We start from the raw sequence: 21,698 nt of genomic DNA on the forward strand, positions 1-21,698 counted from the left end.
TAGGAGTCATGCTATGAGACAGAATATTAATAACAATAATGTTGATAATGGTACCAATATATTTGCCTTCTTTGCCTTCCTTCATATCTGTGGTTGTCTTTAATGCACCTTTCATTGAAGATATGCACGTATACGTCTGTATGTGTCTGTGTAGATAATGCTTATCTCTCTCGCAACAAACGACAAATTTTTTCTTCAGTAATCTTTGCAGTTTCCAGGATGAAGACGGGGCCCCGCAACATCAACTCCAACTGGTTATTATGACGTCATGTTTTTGTAGCGCTAATATTTGGCCTGTTTTTTTCGTACCAATTGCACAGAACACTTTTGAATGGTGCACATTTTTGACAACATTCTGGCCTCATTTCCTAAAAAATTCAGAGGATGGACACATTTTTCCTAGATGAAATGTTACCCTGGGTACTCTACCATCATTTGCTTTCACAGGAAACCCTGAGAAGAAAAGTCGCCCCTATGTCAGCTGGAAGCAATCTTAGATGACAACGCCCCCCCTCCCAACAAAGTTTACCCTCAGGTTTAGGGACACTAATTGGTGGCTGGTATAGGGTTGTCGGGTTGTGGAAGGCTTTATATGGACTCAGGGGTATAAATTATGTATATATATATATATATATATATATATATATATATATCAAAAAGGGGGGAGGGATTAACTGGTGATCTGAAGGAATAATTGATTTTCTTTGAGTTATTGCTTTTTGAAAAACTATATGAGTGTTGATTCTTGTATATTGATATATTGAACATTGTATGAGAGTATGATACTACCTCTGTTTGAAACAATTGTTATATTGACATTGTTTACTATATTGCAATGTACATCTCTACCTCTGATACTATTTATGTAATGACATTGTTTACTATATTGCAATGTACATTTCTACCTCAGATATTATTTATGTAATGACCCTGTTTACATTTGGAAATCATTGTCTTCATTTATTGTACAGTTGTCTATTCTATTAGTCATACAGTTACATAAGTGTTGAGAATTATATGTTGGTCATATTTATATTTAGGACAATCAGGTTTTTTAGACACATAGAGGTTGTATTTAGTATAGATAGCATAATCTTCGACCTCTTTGAAGAGCTGTAGAACATGGCCTTTAATCTAACCTAGAGTTTTGTATTTATGAGACACAATCACTCCTGGCAACAATGCTCTACTCCTGAGAGAACGTTGAGCACCAAAGACACTCCACTGGGATTTTGTCTTCTACTTGGCAGAACTGGCCCTGGGGCAAAGAAAAGCCCATACCTCCATTACTGACTAAAGTATGAAATATCCATAAGTGGATAAAACAGAATTGTCTTATCTTGCCAAGACAGGATAGGATAGTTCTACTAAAGGTTCCTTGCCATTGTATAATGGTATGTCAGGTGTTTTCAGGCCTCAGCCAAAGTTGGTTGCCTCAACATTGCTATCAAGACTTTGTGTGGTTGCCCAGGTAGTCAATTGTCTCTGTCTTCTGTTGCACATTTTGGAAGTTTCTCATTTGTGCTTCCTGGTTGCTTTGGTAATATTACTTTCCTTCTCAGATCTTTGATGGGGTTGAAGATTAGATAATGGTAGCTACCTTCTACATTATTTAGACTTCCCAAAGTAGAGTGATTAGAAAAATTTTTTGTTATATGCTCCTTGCCTGATATTGTTTACTTCTTGTAATTTTATATGATCTGTTCCCGTTGTATATAGTTGTATTTGATTTCTGAATCTGCCTTATTTAGACAAAAGGGGGAGATGTTGGGGCAGCTGGCCCAATCCCTGCGTTCAGGGGCGGGGCTGCCCCAGCGAGGTAGGATACCCCTTAAATAGCATCGGGGCGCTGGGAGGAGCCCCGTTTTGCTATTCCCCGCGTTACCTTCTGCTCTGCTGGACCCTTGGTTCTGTAAGTTCCCTTATTTCCCCCTTTATTAAAACTGATTCATTATATAAGGACTATTCTGGTTATTTCCTAACCCCTCTGACTGCCGGTACCGCTGGTACCCGCTGGTACAGGAATGGACCTTGGGAGTTACAGACAGGTAGAACACAGCTAGTGCTAAATTCCACTTCTTCATGATTCCTTTTCAGTCCCTGAGTGAGTATAGCTGATAGGAGGACAGCATGGTAAGGTGTGGGATTCAAACAATGTTTTATTCTGAGTCCCAATAGAATCTCCTCCAAGTCACTTCTGCAGGCTCCAGCTAGGAACTGGGCTTACCTTGCATACTCCATGTCAAGAAGAAATCAGACACCTAGCACTTAGAATGAAGAAATAGTAAATACTTCAATCAGAAGGTTCCCTCTCTCTCTCTCTCTCTCTCTCTCTCTCTCTCTCTCTCTCTCTCTCTCTCTCCTTCTCCTTCCTTTTTTCCTCCTTCCTTTCCCAATCTTTCTTTTTCTCTATATATAACTATGGCATTCTTAGATGTTCAAGCTAATGGAGAAAAGTATTTGGCTAACTAAAACAGCTATTCAAATGTTAGAGAACGTCATGGGTATCCCAACATCTCATTTCTATTTTCCTCAGAATTATCTCAGCCTTAAACTTTAAAAGTCCCATATCCTAAGATCATACTCAGTCCTGGGCAGGATGGTTAGTTGCCATATTGAACCCATGGCCTCATACATGCTAAGCAAGCATTCTCCCACTGCTCTAGATTCTCAGCCCTCTTTGTTATTTATTTAAACATGTGGTCTGGTTAAGTTACCCTGCCTGGCCTTGAACTCATTCTATAGCCCAAGCAGGCCCAGAATTTGTGATCCTCTTGCCTCCATCTCCCAAATAGCTGGGATTACAGGTCTATACTACTAGACCTATCTAAATTATACACAACATACACATACCTAAAGAGGCATGGCCAGTGGAGGTCAGGGTAAGGCTTTCTAACACCATGGTACTGTCTAGGTACCCTATAAAGACTCACCTTGATTAGAAAATTTTTCCAGAGACATATAATTCTGTCCATCATCTTGATGCTGTCTGTCATCTTAGAAGTTAAGGATGTACCTTGGTCCTTCCATATGATTAGCATCAGTGGAGAACAGATAAATAATTTTATAAGTCCTAAAATTCAACTAGAAGGAACATGAAGCCATGGTTATTATGCTGAACCTATTTTATGGATAAGAAAACAAATTAGTGCTTTTTGTTAGCCAGCTGCTTGGCCTGCAAGGAGACCTGACAGTCTGCCACAGGATCCATCATTCATTGGGGTGAGTGAGGAGTGAGTACCTGAACCAGGCAGCTGCCCGGAGAGGGACCACCTACAATCCCCAATTCTCGCCCCCCACCTGCACACTCCCTGCTCTTCCTGCAGGGGTTATTCTCACCGGATACTGCCTCTCTCTTCTTGTCCCTTCCCAGCTTGCACCCAGAACCCCCTACCCCGCCTCATCCTCCCGTCTTTGGGGCCACAAAATCCCACAGCTCAGCCTGTTTGGGCTCCTGGGACCTGGAATTGAGTACACCCAGGCCGGTGGGAGGTCCCCTCCTTCATTAGCCTGCCTCCAGCAAGGCAGGCCCTTTGTTAGCTAGCTGCTTGGCCTGCAAGGAGACCTGACAGTCTGCCAGAGGATCCATCATTCATTGGGGTGAGTGAGGAGTGAGTGCCTGAACCGGGCAGCTACCCGGAGAGGAACCACCGATATTCCCCAAATTCCCCCCCCCCACCCGCACACTTCCTGCTCTTCCTGCAGGGGTTATTCTCACCGGATACTGCCTCTCTCTTCTTGTCCCTTCCCAGCTTGCACCCAGAACCCCCTACCCCGCCTCATCCTCCCGTCTTTGGGGCCACAAAATCCCACAGCTCAGCCTGTTTGGGCTCCGGGGACCTGGAATTGAGTGTACCCAGGCCGGTGGGAGGTCCCCTCTTTCATTAGCCTGCCTGTAGCAAGGTAGGTCCTTTGTCAGCGAGCTGCTTGGCCCTGCAAGGAGACCTGACAGTCTGCCAGAGGATCCATTATTCATTGGAGTGAGTTAATTGAATTCATTGGGGGGAATTGAACTTGTAAAAGAAGACCGAAAGGGGATTATTCAGAGGAAGAAATGGGCAGGCGCCAATGCAAGAATTCCTCCAACAATTTGAAAAACAACATGAAAGCACCAGAACCCAGCGAACTTATAAGAGGAGGACTTGAACACACTAATCAAGAAGAAGTAGAAAAAATTGACTTTATGAAAGTAATAGAGTCCCTTAAACAGGAGGTGAAAAACTCCCTTAAGGAAATGGACGAGAAGAATAACAAAAAGTTTGAAGAGTTGAGTAAATCCGTAAATGATATCCTAGAAAACCATGAAAAAACAATCAAACAGATAATGGAAACAGTGCAAGACTTGAAAACTGAAATGGAGGCAAGGAAGAAAACACAACCCGAGGGCCAGCCAGATATGGAAAATCTATGTAAACGAACAGAGACTACAGAAACAAGCATAACCAACAGAATACAAGAGATAGAAGAAAGAATCTCAGATTCTGAAGATACCATAGAGAAAATAAACACACTGATCAAAGAAAACAGCAAATCCAACAAATTCTCATCACAAAACATTCAGGAAATCTGGGACACAATAAAAAGACCAAACCTAAGAATAATAGGCATAGAAGAAGGAGAAGAATTACAGCTCAATGGCCCAGAAAATGTATTTAATAAAATTATAGAAGAAAACTTCCCAAACCTAAAGAAAGATATTCCTATTAAGGTTCAAGAAGCTTACAGAACACCAAATAGACTGGATCAAAAAAAAAATCCCCCCGCCATATTATAATCAAAACATAAAACATACAGAATAAAGAAAGAATATTAAGAGTTGCAAAGGAAAAAGATCAAGTAACATATAAAGGAAAACCTATCAGATTAACACCTGACTTCTCTATGGAAACCATGAAAGCCAGAAGGTCCTGGATAGATGTTCTGCAGAAACTAAGAGACCATGGATGCAAGCCCAGATTACTATACCCAGCCAAGCTTTCATTCACTATAAATGAAGAAAACAAAATATTCCAAGATAAAAACAAATTTAAACAATACATAGCAACAAATCCAGCCTTACAGAAAGTAATAGAAGGAAATTCACAAACAAAGGAGTCCAGCATTGCCCAAAATAACTCAGACATCTAGTGACCCTTCACCAGCACATCTCAAAGAAAGGAAACACACAATCTCTAGTACCAAATAAAAAATGACAACCGGAGTTAACATCCACTGGTCATTAATATCACTTAATATCAATGGACTCAATCCACCTATAAAAAGACACAGGCTAAGAGATTGGATACAAAAAAAGGATCCAACATTCTGCTGTTTACAAGAAACACACCTCAACCACAAAGACAGACATCTACTCAGAGTAAAGGGTTGGGAAAAGGTCTATCAAGCAAATGGACCTAAGAAACAAGCGGGTGTGGCCATACTAATTTCTAACAAAGTTGACTTCAAACTAAAATCAATCAGAAGAGATGGAAAGGGACACTTTATACTCATTACAGGAAAAATCTATGAGAATGAAGTCTCAATCCTGAATATCTATGCCCCTAATACAAAAGCACCCACTTATATAAAAGAAACATTACTAGAACTCAAGGCAGCCATCAAACCAAACACACTGATAGTGGGAGACTTCAACACTCCTCTTTCACCAATGGACAGGTCAATTCGACAGAAACCTAACAGAGAATTAAGAGACTTAATAGAGGTAATGAACCAAATGGACTTAACAGACATCTATAGAACATTCCACCCAAAAAGGAAAGAATATACCTTCTTCTCTGCGGCTCATGGAACCTTTTCAAAAATTGACCACATACTTGGTAACAAAGCAAACTTCCACAGTTACAAAAACGTATTAGTAACCACCTGCATCTTATCGGATCACCATGGATTAAAATTAGAATTCAACAACAATGCTACCCCCAGAAAGCCTACAAACTCATGGAAACTGAACAGTCAACTACAAAACCACACCTGGGTCAAGGAAGAAATAAAGAAAGAAATTAAAGTCTTTCTTGAATTTAATGAAAATAAAGACACAACATACTCAAACTTATGGGACACTATGAAAGCAGTGCTAAGAGGAAAATTCATAGCACTAAGTGCCCACTTAAAAAAAAAACGGAGAAAGCACACATTGGAGACTTAACAGCACACCTGAAAACTTTAGAAAAGAAAGAAGCAGACTCACCTAGGAGGAGTAGAAGACTGGAAATTATCAAACTGAGGGCAGAAATCAACAAAATAGAAACACAGAAAACAATCCAAAGAATCAATGAAACAAAAATCATGGAGAAAATCAACAAGATAGACAAACCCCTAGCCAAACTAATCAAACGGCAGAGAGATAACACAAAAATTAATAAGATCAGAAATGAAAAAGGGGACATAAACACAGACACAGAGGAAATTCAGAGAATAATTAGATCTTACTACAAAAGCCTGTATGCCACAAAATTGGAAAATGTAAAAGAAATTGACACTTTTTTAGACAAGTACCATATACCAAAGTTAAACCAGGACCAGGTGAACAATCTAAATAGTCCTGTTAGTCGCGAAGAATTAGAAACTGTTATCAGACACCTCCCTACCAAAAAGAGCCCAGGACCTGATGGGTTCAATGCAGAATTCTACCAAAACTTCCAAGTAGACCTAATACCTATACTCCTTAAGGTATTTCATAATATAGAAACAGAACAGTCATTGCCAAATTCCTTTTATGAAGCTACAATTACCCTGATACCTAAACCACACAAAGACTCAACCAAGAAAGAGAACTACAGGCCAATCTCACTTATGAACATCGATGCAAAAATTCTCAATAAAATACTGGCAAACAGAATCCAAGAACACATTAGAAAAATTATCCACTATGATCAAGTAGGCTTCATCCCAGAGATGCAAGGCTGGTTCAACATACGAAAATCTATCAATGTAATCCATCATATAAATAAACTGAAGGATAAAAAACATATGATCATCTCATTAGATGCAGAAAAAGCATTTGAGAAAATTCAGCAGCCCTTTATGATAAAGGTCTTGGAGAGATTAGAGATACCGGGGTCATTCCTAAATATAATAAAGGCTATTTACAGCAAGCCGACAGCTAACATCAAATTAAATGGAGAGAAACTCAAGGCCATCCCACTAAATTCAGGAACGTGACAAGGCTGTCCACTCTCTCCTTATCTCTTCAATATAGTACTTGAAGTTCTAGCAATAGCAATAAGACAAAACAAGGGGATCAAGGGGATTCGAAATGGAAAGGAAGAAGTTAAACTTTCATTATTTGCTGATGATATGATAGTGTACATAAGCAACCCGAAAAACTCCACCAAAGAACTCCTACAGCTGATAAACTCCTTTAGTAGCGTGGCAGGATACAAGATCAACTCCAAAAAATCAGTCGCCCTCCTATATACAAAGGATAAGGAAGCAGAGAAAGAAATCAGAGAAGCGTCACCATTCACGATAGCCACAAATAGCATAAAATATCTTGGGGTAACTCTAACCAAGGAAGTGAAAGACCTATTTGACAAGAACTTTAAGTCTTTGAAGAAAGAAATTGAAGAGGACACCAGAAAATGGAAGGATCTCCCTTGCTCTTGGATTGGGAGGATCAACATAGTAAAAATGGCAATACTACCAAAGGCAATCTATAGATTTAATGCAATCCCCTTAAAGATCCCATCAAAATTCTTCACAGGTCTTGAGAGGACAATAATCACCTTTATATGGAAGAACAAGAAACCCAGGATAGCCAAAACAATCTTATACAATAAAGGAACTTCTGGAGGCATTACCATCCCTGATTTCAAACTCTATTACAGAGCTACAGTATTGAAAACAGCTTGGTATTGGCATAAAAATAGAGAAGTCGACCAATGGAATCGAATAGAAGACCCAGATCTTAACCCACAAATCTATGAACACCTGATTTTTGATAAAGGAGCTAAAAGCACACAATGGAAGAAAGAAAGCATCTTCAACAAATGGTGCTGGCATAACTGGATCTCAACCTGTAGAAGAATGAAAGTAGATAGATCCGTGTCTATCACCATGCACAAAACTCAAGTCCAAATGGATTAAAGACCTCAATATCAATCTGAACACACTGAACCTGTTAGAGGAGAAAGTGGGAAGTACTCTACAACATTTGGGCACAGGAGACCGCTTCCTACATATAGCCCCAGCAGCACAGACATTAAGGGCAACATTGAATAAATGGGACCTCGTGAAGCTGAGCAGCTTCTGTAAAGCAAAGGACACTGTCACTAAGACACAAAGGCAGCCTACTGACTGGGAAAAGATCTTCACCAACCCCGCAACAGACAAAGGCCTCATCTCCAAAATATATAAGGAACTCAAGAGACTAGACTTTAAAATGCTAATGAACCCAATTAAAAAATGGGGCACTGAACTGAACAGAGAATTCTCAACAGAAGAAGTTTGAATGGCCAAAAGACACTTAAGGGCATGCTCAACCTCCTTAGCAATCAGGGAAATGCAAATCAAAACAACGCTGAGATACCATCTTACACCTGTCAGAATGGTTAAAATCTAAAACACCAATGATAGCCTTTACTGGAGAGGATGTGGAGTAAGGGGTACACTCATCCATTGCTGGTGGGAATGCAAACTTGTGCAACCACTTTGGAAAGCAGTGTGGAGGTTTCTCAGGAAATTCGGGATCAACCTACCCCAGGACCCAGCAATCCCACTATTGGGAATTTACCCAAGAGATGCCCAATCATATTACAAAAGCATTTGTTCAACTCTGTTTATAGCAGCATTATTTGTAATAGCCAGAACCTGGAAACAACCTAGATGCCCTTCAGTGGAAGAATGGATGAAGAAAGTGTGGAATATATATATATTAGAGTACTACTCGGCGGTAAAAAAACAATGACATCTTGAATTTTGCATGCAAATGGATGGAAATAGAAAACACCATCCTGAGCGAGGTTACCCAGACCCAAAAAGATGAACATGGGATGTACTCACTCATAATTGGTTTCTAGCCATAAATAAAGGACATCGATCCTATAATTCGTAAAAAAAATCCTAGAGAAGCTATATAAGAAGGTGAACCCAAAGAAAAACATATAGTTATCCTCCTCGTTATTGGAAGTAGACAAGATTGCCGGACAAAAAATGGGAATATGGGGGTGGGGTGGGATGGGGGGATGGGGAGAGAAAAGGGTGAAGTGGAGGATGGGAAGAGCTTGGGGGAATAGGATGGTTGGGGTATAGGAAGGGTGGATATGGGAATAAGGAACTATATATCTTAGTTAAGGGAGCCATTCTAGGGTTGGCAGAGACTTGACTCTAGAGGGGTTCCCAGGTGTCCAGGAAGACGACCCCAGCTAGTTCCTAGGGCAGCTGAGGAGAGGAAGCCAGAAATTTCCAGATCCTATTGTCATACTCATGAATATCTTGCATATCACCATAGAACCTTCACCTGGCATTGGATGGAGAAAATGACAGAGCCCCACATAGGAGCACCAGACTGAGCTCTCAAGGTCCTGATGAGGAGCAAAAGGAGGGAGATCATTAGCAAGGAAGCCAGGACCGTGGGGAGTGCTTTTACCCATTAAGATGGTGGAACAGATCTAGCGGGAGACCACCAAGTCCAGTCGAAATGGGACTGATGGAACAGGGGACCAAACCGGACTCCCTGAATGTGGCTGACGGTGGAGGAGGACTGAGAAACCAAGGACAATGGCAATGAACATGAACTCTACAGCATGGACGGGCTCACTGTGAGCCTTGTCAGTTTGGTTGCTCACCTTCCTGGACTTAGGGGGAGCTGGGAGGACCTTGGACTTAACATAGTGAAGGGAACCCTGATGGCTCTTTGTCTTGGAGAGGGGTGTAGTGGGGGTATGTGTGGAAGGGAGGGGAGGGAAGGGGGAGGAGATGGAAATCTTGATTTAAAAAATGAGAAAAAAAAGGAAAAAAAAGAAAACAAATTAGTGAGAAGAGGGAGGGACAGGAAGACAGAAACAGAGCCCAACCTGGAGGATAAAGAAGAAACAGATGTGTTACCACCATAAAATTTCCCCACCTTAGTACAGCTCATCTAAGTCAGAAGAGGTGTTTCCCTCTGAACCCCTTTGACCATCATTTAGGAAGAATATGTGGACAGTTGTAGGTTTGAAGTAGGAGTGACTGAGGAGTTATTAGAGCACTCACAGCTCAGAGTGGGTTCTCACAGTTCACATAGGTGAGAACTGAGAAGCAGGAGCTGTGTTAGCAGTAAGGGCAAGTACGTGGAGCAAGTGCATGTAAAAGCATTGATGTCAGCAGTGGGAGAAAGTGAGTGTAACGGCATTGATTCAGCAGTGGGGTAAAGGTATGGAGGCGACATCAGCTCAGCAAGCAGGTCCATTTTAACTGTCTTCTTGTTGAAGTAGTGAAGAAAATTGAAGATTAATGATCTGGGAGGAAGAAGAATACTTCATGGCTTGGATATTTGGTGTTTATTCACCAGGCAAGAGAGAATCATGGAAATTTTTTATATTGAAAGTTTCCTTTCTGGTTGTTCTAACACTGTCATGGAAAGTCATTCTCACCCAAAACGCTACATGTAGGCACAATTCCTTCATATGGCCAACACACACACATGGCTTCAATATAGATCAAATCCTGTACTAGAGACATTCATGTTCAAAGAAACACGTTTATGTGTACATTTATCACACACATACATGTATGCAATTATATACACATACACACAAACATATAGAAAGCCACATAAGTTTCCACAGCTGCATGAGGCACAGTCCCCATGAACACACTCCTATAGTCCTTGAAAGAAGCACCCAGCCACAGTGCAACTGAGAGGAGAATTAGTCTCAAAAGCTAGGTATGAAAACCCTGGACTCTCTGTTCACTTGGTTTGTATTCCACAGGTCAGCCTGACTATTTTTTTCTTGTCTTTTCAAAACAGGTACTAAGAAATAGCACCATCACTATGCACAGAGCACCTGAATGCATTCTGAGTTGAGAGCATTGCCCTGATCCCTATCAAATTGGGCCCTAAGAGGAAGGTTAACAAGTCTCAGAGATAAGAAGCCTGCTCCAGGGACACAAGCTTGGGAAATGGAGAATATTTTTTTTTCAAACAGAAGCTAAGATGCTCCCAGGGCCCAACCTCAAAGTAGGATCAATCACTGCCTCTGCAAATCTTCCCATGACAAGATCTGTCTGATTCCTGCTACTGTTCCATCCAGTGATGTGAAGAAAGCAGAAGGGACACTTGGGAGACAAGAAGAGTTTCTCTTTTTTGTTGGACTCTACTCATTTTAGAAACTGATTTAAAAAATGTGTATTTTTATTTTGTTTATATTTCACATGTTATAAACTAAATAAAAATGAGTAAAAGACCAAACCTAAGAATAATAGGAGTAGAAGAAGGAGAAGAATTACAACTAAAAGGCCCAGAAAATATATTCAATAAAATTATAGAAGAAAACTTTTCGAACCTAAAAAAAGATATTCCTATGAAGGTTCAAGAAGCATACAGAACACCGAATAGACTGGATCAAAAAAAATCCCCTCACCATATAATAATTAAAATGCAAAATATACAGAGTAACGAAAGATTATTAAGAGCTGCAAAGGAAAAAGGTCAAGTTACTTATAAAGGTAAACCTATCAGACTTACACCTGACTTCTCAATGGAAACCATGAAAGCCAGAAGGTACTGCAGAAACTAAGTGACCATGGATGCAAGCCCAGATTACTATACCTAACCAAGCTTTCATTCACTATCAATGGAGAGAACAAAATATTCCGGGATAAAAACAAATTTAAACAATACATAGCCACAAATCCAGCCTTACAGAAAGTAATAGAAGGATAATCACAAACCAAGGAGTCCAACAATGCCCACAATAGCTTAGATATTTAGCGACCCTTCACAAGGACAACTCAAAAAAGGGAAACACACACACACTACTAGCAAAATAAATAAATAAATAAATAAATAAATAAATAATAAATAAAATAAAATAAAATAACCGTATTTAACAACCACTGGTCATTAATACCACTTAATATCAATGGACTCAATTCACCTATAAAAAGGCACAGGCTAAGAGATTGGATATGAAAACAGGATCCAACATTCTGCTGTTTACAAGAAACACACCTCAACCACAAAGACAGACACCTACTCAGAGTAAAGGGCTGGTAAAAAGTGTAAAAAGCAAATGGACCTAAGAAACAAGTGGGTGTGGCCATACTAATTTCTAACAAAGTTGACTTCAAACTGAAATCAATCAGAAGAGATGGAAAGGGACACTTTATATTCATAACAGGAAAAATCCATCAGAATGAAGTCTCAATCCTGAATATCTATGCCCCTAATATAAAAGCACCCACTTATATAAAAGAAACATTACTAGAACTCAAGGCAGCCATCAAACCACACACATTAAGAGTAGGAGACTTCAACACTCCTCTCTCATCAATGGACAGGTCAATCAGACAGAAACCTAACAGAGAAATAAGAGAATTAATGGAGGTAATGAATCAAATGACCTTAACAGACATCTATAGAACATTCCACCCAAATAGGAAAGAATATACCTTCTTCTTTGCAGCTCATGGAACCTTCTCGAAAATTAACCACATACTTGGTAACAAAGCAAACTTCCACAGATACAAAAAAAAAATCAGTAAACCACCTGTGTCTTATCAGATCACCATAGAATAAAAATAGAATTTAACAATATTTCTACCCCCAGAAAGCCTACAAACTCTTGGAAGCTGAACAGTCAACTACTGAATCACCCCTGGGTCAGGAAAGAAATAAAGAAAGAAATTAAAGTCTTCCTTGAATTCAACAAAAATAAAGACACTACATACCCAAACCTATGGGACAAAATGAAAGCGGTGCTAAGAGGAAAGTTCATAGCTCTAAGTGCCCACATTAAAAAAAAAAAAAAAAACAGAGAAAGCTCACATTGGAGACTTAACAGCACAGCGGAAAGTTCTAGAAAAAAAGAAGCAGACTCACCCAGGAGGAGTAGAAGATTGGAAATAATCAAACTGAGGGCTGAAATCAACAAAATAGAAGCACAGAAAACAATACAAAGAATCAATAAAACAAAGAGCTGGTTCTTTGAGAAAGTCAACAAGACTGACAAACCTTTATCCAATCTAATAAAAAGGCAGAGAGAGAACATGCAAATTAATAAGATCAGAAATAAGGGGACATAAGAACAGACACTGAAGAAATTCAGAGAATTATTAGGTCTTTCTACAAAAGCTTATATGCCATAAAGTTGGAAAATGTAAAAGAAATGGACTTGTGTTTAGATAAGTACCATTTACCAAAATTAAATCAAGACCAGGTGAACAAGTTAAATAGACCTATACATGATGAGGAAATAGAAGACGTCATAAAAAAAACCTGCCAACCAAAAAAAAAACCTAAGACCTAAAGGCTTTAATGCAGAATTTTATCAGAACTTCTAAGAAGAGCTGATACCTATACTCCTTAATGTATTTCACATAACAGAATCAGAAGAGTCATTGCCAAACTCCTTTTATGAAGCTACAGTCACCCTGATACCAAAACCACACAAAGACCCAACCAAGAAAGAGAATTACAAACTAATCTCACTCATGAACATCGATGCAAAAATTCTCAATAAAATACTGTCAAACCGATTCCAAGAACCCATTAAAAAATTATCCATTATGATCAAGTAGGCTTCATCCCAGAGATGCAGGGCTGGTTCAACATATGAAAAACTATCAATGTAATCCATCATATAAATAAACTGAAAGAAAAAAACATATGGTCATCCCATTAGATGCTGAAAAAGCATTTGACAAAGTTCATCACCCCTTTATGATGAAGGTTTTGGAGAGATTAGGGATACAAGGATCATACATAAATATAATAAAAGCAATATATAGCCAGCCAACAGCTAATATCAAATTAAACGGAGAGAAACTCAAAGCATTTTCACTAAGTTCAGGAACAAGACAAGTCTGTCCACTCTCACCATATCTCTTCAACATAGTTCTTGAAGTTCTAGCAATAGCAATAAGACAACATAAGGGGACCAAGGGGATTCGAATCGGAAAGGAAGAAGTTAAACTTTCGTTATTTACAGATGGTATGTTAGTGTAAATAAGCGACCCCATAGACTCTACCAAAGAACTCCTACAGCTGATAAACTCCTTCAGTAACGTGGCAGGATACAAGATCAACTCCAAAAAATCAGGTGCCCTCCTATACACAAAGGAAAAAGAAGCAGACAGGGAAATCAGAGAAGCATCACCTTTCATGATAGCCACAAATAGCATAAAATATCTTGGGGTAACTCTAACCAAGGAAGTAAAAGATCTATTTGACAAGAACTTTAAGTCTTTGAAGAAAGAAATTGAAGAGGATACCAGAAAATTGAAGGATCTCCCATGCTCTTGGATTGGGAGGATCAACATAGTAAAAATGGTAATTCTACCAAAAGCAATCTATAAATTCAATGCAATACCCATTAAAATCCCAACAAAATTCTTCACAGATCTTGAGAGAACCATAATCAACTTTATATGGAAAACAAAAAACCCAGGATAGCCAAAACAATCTTATACAATAAAGGTACTTCTGGAGGCATTACCATCCCTGACTTCAAATTCTATTACAGAGCTACAGTAATGAAAACAGCTTGGTACTGGCATAAAAACAAAGAAGTCGACCAATGGAATCTAACAGAAGACCCGGATCTCAACCCACAAACCTATGAACACCTGATTTTCAATAAAGGAGCTAAAGGTATACAATGGAAGAAAGAAAGCGTTTTCAACAAATGGTGCTGGCATAACTGGATGTCAACCTGTAGAAGAATGAAAATAGATCCATATCTATCACCATGCACAAAACTCAAGTCCAAATGGATTAAAGACCTCAATATCAATCTGAACACACTGAACCTGATAGAAGAGAATGTGGGAAGTACTCTACAACACATGGGCACAGGAGACCACTTCCTATGTATAACCTCAGTAGCACAGACAATAAGGGCAAGCTTGAATAAATGGGACCTCCTGAAACTCAGAAGCTTCTGTAAAGCAAAGGACACTGTCATTAAGACAAAAAGGCAACCTACTGACTGGGAAAAGATCTTCACCAATCCCGCAACAGACAAAGGTCTGATCTCCAAAATATATAAAGAACTCAAGAAACTAGACTTTAAAATGCTAATGAACCCAATTAAAAAATGGGTCACTGAACTGAACAGAGAATTCTCACCAGAACAACTTCAAATGGCCAAAAGACACTTAAGGTCATGCTCAACATCCTTAGCTATCAGGGAAATGCAAATCAAAACAACTTTGAGATATCATCTTACATCTGTCAGAATGGCTAAAATCCAAAACACCAATGCTGGAGAGGATGTGGAGTAGGGGAACACTCATCCATTGCTGGTGGGAATCAAACTTGTGCAACCACTTTGGAAAGCAGTGTGGCCGTTTCTCAGGAAATTCGGGGTCAATCTACCCCAGGATCTAGCAATCCCACTCCTGGGAATATACTGAAGAGATGCCCTATCATACTACAAAAGCATTTGTTCAGCTATGTACAGAGCAGCATTATTTGTAATAGCCAGAACCTGGAAACAACCTAGATGCCCCTCCATGGAAGAATGGATAAAAAAAGTGTGGAATATACACGCATTAGAATACTACTCAGCGGTAAAAAACAATGACATCTTGATTTTTGTATGCAAATGGATGGAAATAGAAAACACTATTCTGAATGAGGTAACCCAGACCGAAAAAGATGAATATGTTATATACTCACTCATAAGTGGATTCTAGCCATAAAGAAAGGACATTGAGCCTATAATACGTGATCCTAGAGAAGCTAAATAAGAAGTTGAACCCAAAGAAAAACATATAGTTATCCACCTGGATATTGGAAGTAGACAAGATCGCCGGGCAAAAATTGGAAACTTGGGGTGCGGGTGGGGTGGGGGTAATGGGAGATGGAGAGAGAAAAGTGAGAAGGGGAGGATGGGGAGACCTTGGAGGCATGGGACGATTGGGATGGAGGAAGGGTGGATATGGGAGCAGGGAAGTATATATCTTAATTAAGGGGGCCATTTTAGGGCTGGCAAGAGCCTTGACTCTAGAAGTGTTCCCAGGTGTCCATGGAGATGTCCCCAGCTAGTTCCTTGGGCAGCTGAGGAGAGGGAGCCTGAAATGGCCCTGTGCTATAGCCATACTGATGAATATCTTGCATATCATCATAGAATCTTCATCTGGCGATGGATGGAGATAAAGACAGACACCCACATTTTAGCACCCAAGGTCCAAATGAGGAGCAGAAGGAGGGAGAACATGAGCAAGGAAGTCAGGACTGCGAGGGGTGCGCCCACCTACTGAGACGGTGTGGCTGATCTAATGGGAGCTCACCAAGGCCAGCTGGACTGGGACTGATAGAGCATGTGTTCAAACCGTACTCTTTGAACAACATGGTGGACAACGATAGCTGACTGAGAAGCCAAGGACAATGGCACTGTGTTTTGACTGGCTTTGTGGGAGCCTAGTTTGTTTGGACGCTCACCTTCCTAGACCTGGATGGAGAGGGGAGGACCTTGGACTTCCCACCGGGCAGGGAACCCTGACTGCTCTTTGGACTGGAGAGGGAGAGGGGAGGGGGGTTGGGGGAGGGGAGGGAAATGGAAGGAGGGGAGGAGATGAAAATTTTCAATAAAAAATATTTATTTTTATTGTATGTGCATTTGTTTTCCTTGCATGCATGCCTGTGACAGTTTTGGATCCACTAGAGTTGGGGTTACAGACAGGTATGAACTGCTATGTGGATACTGGGAATTGAATTCAGGCCCTCTGGAAGAGCAGCCAATGCTCTTAAACTGCTGAACCATCTCTCCAGCTATACTGAAATTTTTTTAATGCATAAATATATGTGTATATTAAGGAATGGAATGTGATGTTATGATAATGAAAAATTTAGTAAATAGTGGAACATAGTAGAAGACCCAGAGATATACCCACACAGCTGGACACTTAAATTTGACAAAGGTATGAAAAATATGCACTGAAAAAGACAGTGTTAACAAAAATAGTGCTGACAAAACTAGATCCACCTGTGTAATTATGAAAGAATGAAATTAGACCCCCCTCTCTCTGTGCAATTAAAAGTAGATCGAAGACCTTCATCTAAAAGCTGAAACCGCTAAAGATTTCATTAGGAGAATACTCTAGGACATTGGTGTGGCCAACAAATTTCTGAATCTGAATACAGTAGCATAAGAAACAGTCCTGAGAACCGACAGATGAGATCACATGAAATTAAAAAGCTTCTCCACAGCAAGAAAACTTAACAGAATGGAGAGACAGCCTACAGAATGGGAGAAACTCTTCACTGGCTATACTTCAGACAAGGGTTGATAGAATATATAAAGAACTGCAAAATTAGGGTCTGGAGAGATGGCTCAGTGGTTAAGAGCATTGACCAGTCTTCAGAGGACCCAGGTTCAATTCCCAGCACCCACATGGCAGCTCACACTGTTAAAAACTCCAGTTCCAGAGGATCCAAGACCCTCTTCTGGGCTTTAGGGGCACCAAGTACTCATTTGGTGGACAGGTACATGTCAGCAAAACACCCATAAAAGTAAAATAAGAGAAAATAAAGAGGGACTTTTTGGGACAAAGAGTGAGAGTTGAGACAAAGGAGTGAGAAATATATAAGAGAGCAATGGGAGATGACTATAATCAAAATATTATTATGTACATGTCTGAAATTATCAAAGGGTAAATGAAAATTATTTTTAAAAAGCTGGGTGGTGATAGTGCATGACTTTAATCCCAGCATTCAGGAGGCAGAGGCAGCCAGATCTCTGTGCATTCAAGGCCAGCCTGGTCTTCAGGATGAGTTCCAGGACAGCCAGGACTGCACACAGAGAAACCCTGTCTTAAAACAAAAACAAAAACAAACAAATGCAAAAGAACTGCAAAATTAAGCATCAAGGGTAAGAAAAATCAAAACCAACAAATTGCCTACCAGTAAATTGCCAGCGATCTGAACAGACAGTTCTCAAAACAAGGCATACAAATCGATGCTAAACACTTATAAACATTTTCAATATCTAGCCACCAAAGAAATGCAAATTAAGATCTTTGAGATTTCATTTCACTCAAGTCAGAATGGCCACTGTTAACAAAGTAAAGAAAGATAAATGTTGGCAAGATATAGGCAGAGAAACCCTTAACCACTGTTGATAGGAGTGCAAACTAGTACAACCATGATGGAATGCAGTGTAAAGTTTCTCAAAAAACTAAAACACAACTACTACCCTATCCAGTGGTAACACTCTTGGATATTCAAAGGACTCTATTTCCTATCCCAGATATACTTGTGAGGTATGAGATTAGGCAACTGGAGGAGGAGAGTTCAGAGACAACCACATGAGAGCCAGCTTTAGCCGAAAGACTGGCAACTGTTCAGTGCACTTGAACGTCATTTAGCCAAGCACGCATGCTCTGAAAGGTTGGTGTATATATGAATTTGGGAGAGGTGGGTACTTTGTTGCTGCCTGTGGATCACTGCAGAGCTCATGTCAGCCTGTTCCTCACATTTTTGCTCACTGGGTGCCAGGCCACAGGCGAGATATCGCTCCTGGGTATCTGTTCCTTAACCTATTCCCTTGCCTAGAACTATCCATGTGTCCCCATGCCTAGAACTATTCAGTGTAGTGCAAATAAACACAAGAACTCAGAAACCCCAGCTTATGCCCTCTAGACTCAGATCCATATCTGGTATGCTTGCACATCCACGTTCATTGCTAATGTTTTTACAATAGCTAAAATGTGAAATCAGCTTAGATGCCCATAAAACAGAAGAATGATTAATGAAAAATGTAACTGATACATTTTATTCAGCCATGAAGAAAAACATTCTATCATTTGTAGAAAAATGCCAGAAACTATAGACATTATATGAGGAACATATCTCAAGGAAGGCTCATGAGGGGTCCGTTTTAGCTAAAGAAGGACTTTGACTCTGTCCCTCATGCAGCATTCACTGAAAACAGCCTGGCCTTCTGGATGAATGTCTGTTGGCTTCTAGCTTTCCCTTCTCCTCCTGATACTCCCTAAGGATTTCTTTAGCTGGGGTGGTTGTGGATGGTGCAGCAAGCATTCTTATCTGGCTTCTCTGATCTCTGCTGCAACTGCCTCAAGCCATTTCCTCCCTCTGATTAGGACAATCTTACCTGGAAAGGAAGAACATTGCTTTCCAAAGGAGGGAAAGGACTAAAATGCATAGCTACAAGGAGGACAGAGCTGGAGTATGAACTGTGGTCTCCTGTCTACTCCTCAGTACTGTCTCTAGGTGTCTTTCTTTAATCTCTTATCTGCAAATTGAGTACTTTGGTCTAGATCATTTGTTCTAGCTCTACTCCATGGTCTGATGTCATTAAGAACATATGTTGGAACTTTATAAAAAATAGATTGCTACAGACAGTGCTCAAAGGTTCTTAACAATTGTTCTCAAGTAAGGTTCAGAAGTCTGCCAAAAAACTGAAAGAGCTAGTTCTGATACAGAGCTGTCTTGGACCTCCCTGGCAGCAGTCCTCAGCTATGAACATGTACAAGGGCCAGTTGGAGGACTTGTTAAATGCAGTGTTCTGCGATTCTGCATTTTCAACAAAGCTGCAGAGGATGCTGCTCCTGCTGCTGCTGCTGCTGCTGTTGCTGCTGGCTTGGGCACTGTAGAAACCCTGGTGATAAGTGGCAGTATTTCTCAGGATGGCACCTCCAGCTTCCTGTTTCCTGGAAGGATCTTTTAACTCTTTCCTGCAAGTTCTCTTCTTTTTGTGAAACTCCTATCCCCAGACCCCAGAGTATTTACAAATGCATTTAAATCTGGTAAGGGCAGATTGACTGGCATTTTTCAATATGTAGCATGTCCTTTCCTTAACTTTGAACTTTTGACTTATTCTTCCCCAGCATACAGTCATTTAGTGTGTCTTGTCCCAGACAACAGGGATGGTTAGTGGCTGTAGGTTTAAGAACATACCAAGAAGCAGAGGTGTGAGAACTTTTGTTGTGGAGAAACTTCAGCCCAGCTTCTGAGGTAACAATGACAGAGGAAGGTGATAGGATTGTGTCCCACCCAAGAAGTAGGTACAGGGAGACTTAAAATCTTCCTGACCCTGAGGGAGTAAATTATTTCTGTGTGCTTCCTGCTGTCTCTTTTCCACACCATGGTCTATGTATCCTTTGGGGACTCTGTGACAGCTGGTGGCTGGGGAATGCTAGTGATGACTCACTCACTCTTTATTTGACTCTTAGGGATATTATAGAAGTTTCCTTGAGGGAGTCCCCAGGCTTTGATTGGGTCTCTCTGGCTCACCCTTACATATCTATTTAATATACAAACATACATTTTAATGTGTTATTAATAATTACTATCATGTTTTAAATTTTTGAGCCCTTCTACACAATTTATTTTTTGTAGTTCTAATAAATTACATTGTTGTTCATTTTTTGTAATGCCTACCACATCCTTGTCTGTCTTTTACATCCATTCTTTTTGTTACAGAGCAAGTTCAAGTGTACCTACAGGAAGGCCTCCTGCCTCTGAGGCGAAGTTATTCCTTCTCTCTGTATATCTGTTTTGGAGACATGTTCTCTCTATGGTCTCATTCTGACTGGAGAGATATAGAATCTCAAGGTATTTTAATTTACATTTTCTTGATGGCTAAGCATATTGAACATCTTTCATACTGGCATTTCTCCTTGAGAACTATCTATTCAATTCACTTGTTTATTTATCAATTGGATGATTTTTCAGTGTTGATTTCTTTAGAGATTCTAGATATCGGTGTACAGGTCAGATGTATGGTTTGACAAGATTTTCCTTCTACCATGTAGATTATTTTTTCACTGTGCTGTTTGTTTCCTTTGCTGAGTAGAAGCTTTTTAATGTCAAACCTCATTTATTGACTTTTGATTATTTCATGAGTCATTGGGTTATTTTTAGAAACTGCTTGTTCGTCTTGTATTCTGATGTGTTTTTACTGTCTTTTTCTCTAGCAGTTTTAGACTTTAGGACTTATGACAAGGTCTTTGACCCATTTTGATTTGAGTGAGGGTGAGAGGTAGGTATTTAGTTTTATCCATCTCATGATGTAGGTATCCATTTTCTCCAGCACCAGCTGTTGAGGAGGAAACAGTTTCTTCAGTGCATAAATTTTTTGACACCTTGGTTAATCAGATGACTTTAACTGTGTGGGTTTATTGCTTGGTTCTTTATTGTATTCCATTAGTCTATGTCTATGTGTACACACACACACACACACACACACACACACACACACACACACACACACGTTTGTATGTATAGTTCCAGTACCATGCAGTTTTTTCTAACTATGACCCTAGAATAAAATTTAAAATCATCTATTGTGATGCTTTTAGAAACTCTCTATGCTATTTGGAGAATTTTATGTGTCTGAATGAATTTTAAGATTTTCCTCTTATGGGAGCTCACTAACTCCAGTTGGACAGGGAAGGAACCAAGATAGGTCTAAACTTGTCCCTCTGAATGTGGTGACAGTTGTATGCCTGTGGCAGACTGTGGGGCCACTGGCAGTGGCAGCAGGTTTTATCCCTACTGCTTGTACTGTTTTTTTGGAACCCATTCTCTTTAA

This window comes from Arvicola amphibius, chromosome 7 (assembly GCF_903992535.2).
Source record: "Arvicola amphibius chromosome 7, mArvAmp1.2, whole genome shotgun sequence".
Lineage (NCBI taxonomy): Eukaryota > Metazoa > Chordata > Mammalia > Rodentia > Cricetidae > Arvicola > Arvicola amphibius.